A 7,155-nucleotide genomic window follows, 5' to 3' on the forward strand; every position below is an offset into this window, starting at 1 on the left:
AAGTTTTCGAAGCTGGAGCTCTATAAATGAAGCTTTCGAAGCTAGAGCTATGTAAATGAAGGTTTCGAAGCTGGAGCTTTGTAAATGAAGGTTTCGAAGCCAGAGCTCTGTAAATGAAGCTTTCGAAGCTAGAGCTTTGTAAATGAAGCTTTCGAAGTTGATTGACATGAGTGATGCTCATGAACGTTTATGTTGATTGACATGAGTGATGCTCATGGATGTTGACATGAGTGATGCTCATGAATGTTGACATGAGTGATGCTCATGAATGTTTATGTATGATTGACATGAGTGATGTTCATGAATGTTTATGTATGATTAACATGAATGATGCTCATGTATGATGGTGATTGTCATAAGTGATGCTCATGTATGATTTTTTGGAGGATGGGTTGTACTTTTGATCACCTGGTTGGTGATAATAACGGCAGGCTGCTGAATAATTTTGGAGTACTGGACGTACTTTTGATCATCTAGTTGGTGATAATAGCGGCAGGCTGTCGAATAAGTTTGGAGTATTAGACGTACTTTTGATCACCTGATTGGCGATAATAGAGGGTGAACCTTAAGTGTAGGGATTGAGGTTGGAGTTTGAAGCCATAGGGCCTGGCTCTTTTGGGCATATGGGCCTTCACCCTTCACATAACATTCCAGCCCACTATTTTGGGCTTGCCGACATTTTGCCCTTTTTTTTTTTGGCATGCTGCCTTATTTCTTTATTTATGAATACCTTCTGGTGGGGTTATACAGATGTCTCCAAAAGATAAGAAAAGTAAATCACATCATTCAAAAAAGCTGCCGGGACTTGGCAACAGCGAGATTTCTTCCTTAACATCAACCTCAGCGGTCTAGCTGTCGGAGGAAACCTTTAAGTGGAGGCAGGTTTGGTCAGCAGGCATGGTCTCTCAAGTAAGAACCCATTGTATGTTTCAAACCATTGAGGTAGACTCCCCATGACTTGCTGCTATGAGATTTGTGAGAGTAACGACAAAAAAACGACAACTAATTTTATCTGGTTGTAGGGATTTGAGGTGGTTCGAGTATTGAAGAGATTTGAGATGGTGATGAATTGATGAGTCATTTGATTTTTTTTTTTCTTTCAGGCAAGGTTCGATGGATGGAAGAGAGATAGATGAGATTAAGAGAGAGTGTGTGTCTGTGTCTCTGTGTGGGTTAGTGAGAGGAGAGAGAAGGAAAGAATGTGATTGTGTACTTTCATATTGAGAAAACATCATGATGGGTTTCTTTCATGGCCAACAATATCAAAGTGAAAAGTAACATCATGATGGGTTTCTTTCATAGCCGACAATATCAAAGTGAAAAGTGGAGACTTAATAATAAAAGTGTACTTATCTTAAATCTTTCCGTGGGTAGTAGGATAGTGGGTTGTATCATTAAAGTTTCATCATTTTCTGGTAGTACGAATCAGTGCTGGCATCGCTTTGATTTGATTCCCAAAACCCATTGCTCCCACTATCTATATCCATCATCAAGTATCGAGAGGGCAAAGTGGGGCCTAGGAGGGTCGTTCAATCCGTCATTGTCGCTTGGTTGGGCAAAATCAAGAGGGGTTGCTTCTAACATCAATGGCTTGCCTGGTTGCTGCAGTGAATTCTAAGCCTAATTATGGTGCTTCATGAGAAATTGAGAAGAGACAACATTTAGCTGAGAACCCCAACCAATAACACCAATTTGCTTAATACCTTTGAAAGCATCGGGCAATAAATGGAACAGATCTCTTCTTCCTCGCACAATATACTCCTCATGACCAGCGAGGTTGATCTTCTCCTTGGTAAAAACAGAGGTCTCGAAATCGAGAGAATGATGGGACTTAATGGACGGCAGTGACACCATGCAAGCTCTGAGAGCTGAGCCAATGTCGGAGACAATACCGCCGCGGTAGCTTTGGCTCTCAGAGGGTTAATGTGCTTGGAAACGGCAAATGAAAACCCTAGACTGGAGAGAGTCACCTGGGTTTTGGATGTTGACGATGACTGGGGAGCAGGGCAGTAGGTGGTGTCACCACCATCGTCGACGATCGGATCGGGTCCACCATTGGGGCCCCAGTCGAGGGCGCGCTCAGTACACCACCAGTACTCTTGGAGGGTCTCGCCCTTCCAGGCGAATACAGCGGCGTTGTCGCGAGTGATGACGGCGGCGTGGTCCTGGGTGGAGAAAATATTGCAGGAGCACCAGTGGACCTCGGCGCCGAGTACGGTAAGGGTTTGATGAGGACGGCGATCTAGATGGTCATGTGGAGGGATCCGGTGATGCGGGCCCCCTTGAAGGGTTGGGAGAGTCTGAATTCGATGCAGCAGAAGACGAGGGTTTCACGGACAGTGAGGTGAAGGTAGAGAATGTCGTCTTGAGAGACGAAACCGGTCCTATGGAGGATGACTTTGGTGAGGGCTCGATCGTTGGCGATGATAGTGCCCTGATGTTTGTGGGTGAGCCTACCGGCCAGAGCATTGAGGAGCGTTGATTTGCCGCTTCTTGATGGGCCGAGAATGGCTAGGATTTCTCCAAGGGACATCATTCTTGTGATTCTATGCAGGATTGTCCGTTCTTGTTTTTCTTGTCTAGGCTTATCCTTGTGACCAAACAAACACCATCTGTACTTTGATTTGTTGTCTATCTTCACTTTGTAACACATGTCCACGAACTTAAGAGTGATAGGAAAGCAATTAGTGGAAGAGATTAAGGAGGGCAAATGATTCGATGATTGATTTGAACCGTTGGGAGTTTGATTTCTTGGGTTTTTTGCAGATTCACAGTGGATATTGTGGTGAGATGAAAAAATGAAAAAGAACCGACAAAGCTTTTCATGTCGTTTCCCACAGACGGCGCCAAATGTTGATGCACAAAACCGGAAGGTCTTAGAACAACAGAATTCCGACCGTGAATCTGCAAGAAAGTAAAGAACACAAGATGTATCGTGGTTCACCCCAATGTTTGGGCTACATCCACATTGATGTTGATATTGTTTCACTCTGAATGGCGAATATACAAGAAGGCTAGAGGCAGTATGCTCTCTAGCCTATTTTCTGTGTTTGCCCTCTCTGAGATGTTTTCTCTCTTCCTATGGCCTAAACCTTGACCTCTCCCAATGAGGAGAGTGAGGAGTCCTTTTATAGAATAAGGGCTCCTCACTTATTACATATTTGCCCATTCATTTATTACATAATTACATTTGAGTCCCCTGAGTATTTATACGAGGTCTAAATACGGAGGCCCTAAATATGGTACAAACATCTATCATTGAAAAAAAAAACCCACGCTTTTGATTTGTTTCTCTAATTTTCGAAGGTTAAATTAATAAATATAAAATAATTTTTTTTGAAAAAAGTTGCATTACATATGTGGAGTTGGTTTTTGCCCTCTCTCGTCGGCAAGCTTTGCTTGGAGCTTGAATTAACCACCACCGGTGCTTGCACTACCAAATTTTATTTCCCCGACAAGAACATGTTAGAATATAGGTAGGAAACTAAATATTATAGAAGGTTTGTAGTGTTTCAATTGACATAGAAATGTCTTGCTAAAAAGCTTAAAACTATCATAATTCTAATAGGACAGTAAACTAGGATTGATCTATTATAAATAGTGGCCACGTGACAACCCATCCCGATTTATTTTACGAAATTTCAGAACGAAGGTATATTGGACTTTTCGCGGGTGAAAGATTTTTTGGGTTTTGCTTTTAGGCCTTACTTTGTGAGCAGGTGAGACCCATTTGCTTTTGGTTTCCTGGCCTCCCTTATCAATTTTTTGCGAAGTGGCAGTTCCTCCCACTTCCCCTTATTCTCTTCCCTTCCTGCGAATTCATCTTCTCCTCTCTCTTTCTCTCTATCTCTCTCTCTCTCTCTCTCGCTCTTTCACCCTCCATCTCTGCAACTCTCTCTTATTCTCCCAAACTACACACACACACACACACAACACCACCACACTACCCCACCATCTCTGGCAAACCCATGAACCACGCCTCAAATCACCATCATCTTTTCTCTCTTCTGTCTCTCTCATTCTGGTCATGGTAGCACAGTGACTGTGCTTGGATTTTCCCAGCGAGCTTCGCCGACTTCGACCAAGGTGAGCACCCTAGATATCTTAGATTTTGTTTTTGAGTAGTTTAGGGTGTTTTGAGGCATTTTTGGGGTGGTTTGAAGGTAGAGACAACTTGGAGGTTTATATTCCCATTTTTCGACGAGGTGTCGTGACTTGCAGATGTTTTCTGATCATATTCTGGCCATGACCCTTGCTTCATGGGCTTCATTTTGGTATTTTATTTGGTGACTTTTACTTGAGTTTGGAGCTCCATCGGAGCTCGGAACATTTTGTCTGTTTTCTCCTTTGATGGGTCCGGTGGCCCGTGAAAGTAATCGGGCCGATTGTGACCCACAATCTAGGAACCCAACCCAACTCCAGGCCAAATCCTTTGGGCCAAGCATCCCAATTGACTAGGCCCGACCCTTTTCCTAAGCCCTTAGCCTTAGTTAACCCTTTAACCCATTTGAGATATATATATCTCTCTCTCACAAATGCACCACCACCTCACTTTTAAATGGCCAACCAATCAATTACTAAATTGATATTGGCCTTTTCATTGCTGAGTGTTACTTCGACCGAACCTCTCCGATGGTGGCCTCCAAGGAATTAAATATCGGTAATATCGGAAATATTGGTAATCCAGAAACACGAAAATATCGATGGAAATATCGGGATATTATCGATATCGATAAAAATAATATGGAAACCACGGAAATTGTAAGAAAAACTTGGAAATTTTTATTGAAACTTTGCAGGATGTTTATTTAGTCAATTATCTATTAGTTTATCACAAAAAATTGGAAGGAAATGCATTGCATGATGGATTTAATTGATTTAAGTTGATTATATAGCGAGCTGGCAAACATTGTAAATGTAGAAAATATGTAGTAATTAATGAAAGAAGTTTAAACACACCATAATCATTTATATATAATGAATTAGTACAATATTTTACACTTTATACATTGCATGGTAAGATACATGAGTGACTTAGTACCACATAGAGTTCCTATGAGGTTCAAAATTTTCACTATCTTCGTCATCTCTATGTGTAGAGTAAGTGTATTTTAGCATATTTTCACAAAAACATAAGTGATATGGTGGTCAAGGTGTTGAAGGAGTAAAATGGGAGGGTTCGAATCCTCTTGGTGTTTTTTTAAATATAGAAATTTATCCTAGATAATAAATATTAGCTTGCAAGCCTTGCAGACATATTAACAACCATATAAATATTACAGGCTGAATATGTAATTACAAACACATCTATAGCGAGTTGGATAAGGTCTAGGTGTGTAGTTGACAAAGGGAGGGGTTTGAATCCCCTGGTGTTTTTTTTTCTTTCTTATTTTCTTTTCCTTTTCCTTTTTTTCTTTTCTTTTCTCCTGCTTTTCAACTAAATAATTCATAATTTAAATTTATATAACCTTTATATATATATATATATATATAATATATCTCAAACTTTTAAAATTATAAAACACCCACGTAGTGTGGGTGGATCTCAAACTTGGACAACTTTTTAAAATACAAAGAACCCACTACGTGGGTTTTCATAATTAAAACATGACCACAACTCTTTAAAATACAAAGAACCCATACGTGGGTCTCTCCCCTACCTCGAGACCCCATTTCCTTCTCTCACTCTCTTTTCTGCACTGTCTATCTCTCTCTTCTCTGCACTGTCTTCCTCTCTCGAAAGTTCGAAACCCTCTTACCTCTCTCCTTCTCTTGCCGTGACCACACACACACGCAGCAGCACCATCTGCTCGACTCGAGCAGATCGAGGACACCACCATCATCACACATCATCAGTCTTCTCTCTCCCGCCTCTGCGAGAATGGCGGAGCCCATAACTCTCCGGCGAGTCTTCTTTGATTTTCCGGTTAGGTAAGTCTCGGATCTCTCTCTTCGTGTTAGTGTGATATGCTGCACTGCCCTTCGTTCACCACCGCAGAAAGAACAGATAGGGAGCTTGTACTGATCTAGGGAACTATGGCGAAGGTAGCGCATTCGTCATCGCCGTCGTCGCCATCGCCGTCGGTGGTCATGTCAACTCCCGGTCCCTCACCTTCTTACCTTTTCGATTGATTCATGCATATGAATTGTGGTTGTGTTTTCAATCGCTCTGTAGCTTAGATCTTGATCTTAATCATGTTTTTGCAAGGTTTTTGGGATGAAATCGGCTCGGGAATCGGCACACCCATTTCCGGCGTTCTTCTCCGAGTAGCCCAGTTCCAAAAATATCCCGATAATTTCATAAATATCGCGATATTTTGACGAAAACCCTTTGGATACCTATTAAAATATCGGTCCGGCGAAAAATCGATAATATCGACGATATATCGCCGATATTATCGGCATTTTGTTCCATGGTGGCCTCTCATTGCTCGACCTTGATTGCAAGACAGCATCTGAGTTTAAGATCCTTGACAAACTCCAGCTAATGACTGTTTCACCAAAGAAGGATATCCCACGTGAAAGCCTACCACTTGAAATGGGTGGCTTTTATTTATATCACGAACCTGCCCTTATCTCCTAAAATCATATAATATTTTGCATGCCATCTTTTTTGGCCAAAAAAAATATGATTACACCAAAATTTTCTCTTCCTGACAAATGCCACCGAGTGGACCAAATGCTGATGAAAAGATCCTCAGCCAAGAGATAACAACTGGCCAAGACTCTACCTTAAAAACTTGTGAAATTAATGGGTACCACTTCACCATTGAACCACTTACTGCCAGCTAGAACCACCGTCGGCTATTTAGCTAACCTAAAACACCATCAGCACCGAGATCATGGTGAGGCAGCACCTTTAGACCGCCCTCTCCATCTGGTCGAATAGGATAAAGAAAACGGGATTGAGAAAAACTTGATACTCAGTAGCTCGGTCTACCATTAATTCTCGGCCATCGCTTCAGTGAATACTGCTTTTTGCCTCTTTTTCCCTACTTTTCTGCAGTAGACAGTAAACAAAAAAAGCCACATCGCATGCTGACTTGCAGTACAAATATATGCTGCATATATCTTTCCGTTCGTACCACACGTTGCCCTCTGCGAACATGGTCCTCCTGTTACCCTTGCTCTTGATCTTGTTACATAAGGAACTTC

The sequence above is a fragment of the Malus domestica genome, chromosome 11 (genome assembly GCF_042453785.1).
Source record: "Malus domestica chromosome 11, GDT2T_hap1".
NCBI classification, from domain to species: Eukaryota; Viridiplantae; Streptophyta; class Magnoliopsida; order Rosales; family Rosaceae; genus Malus; species Malus domestica.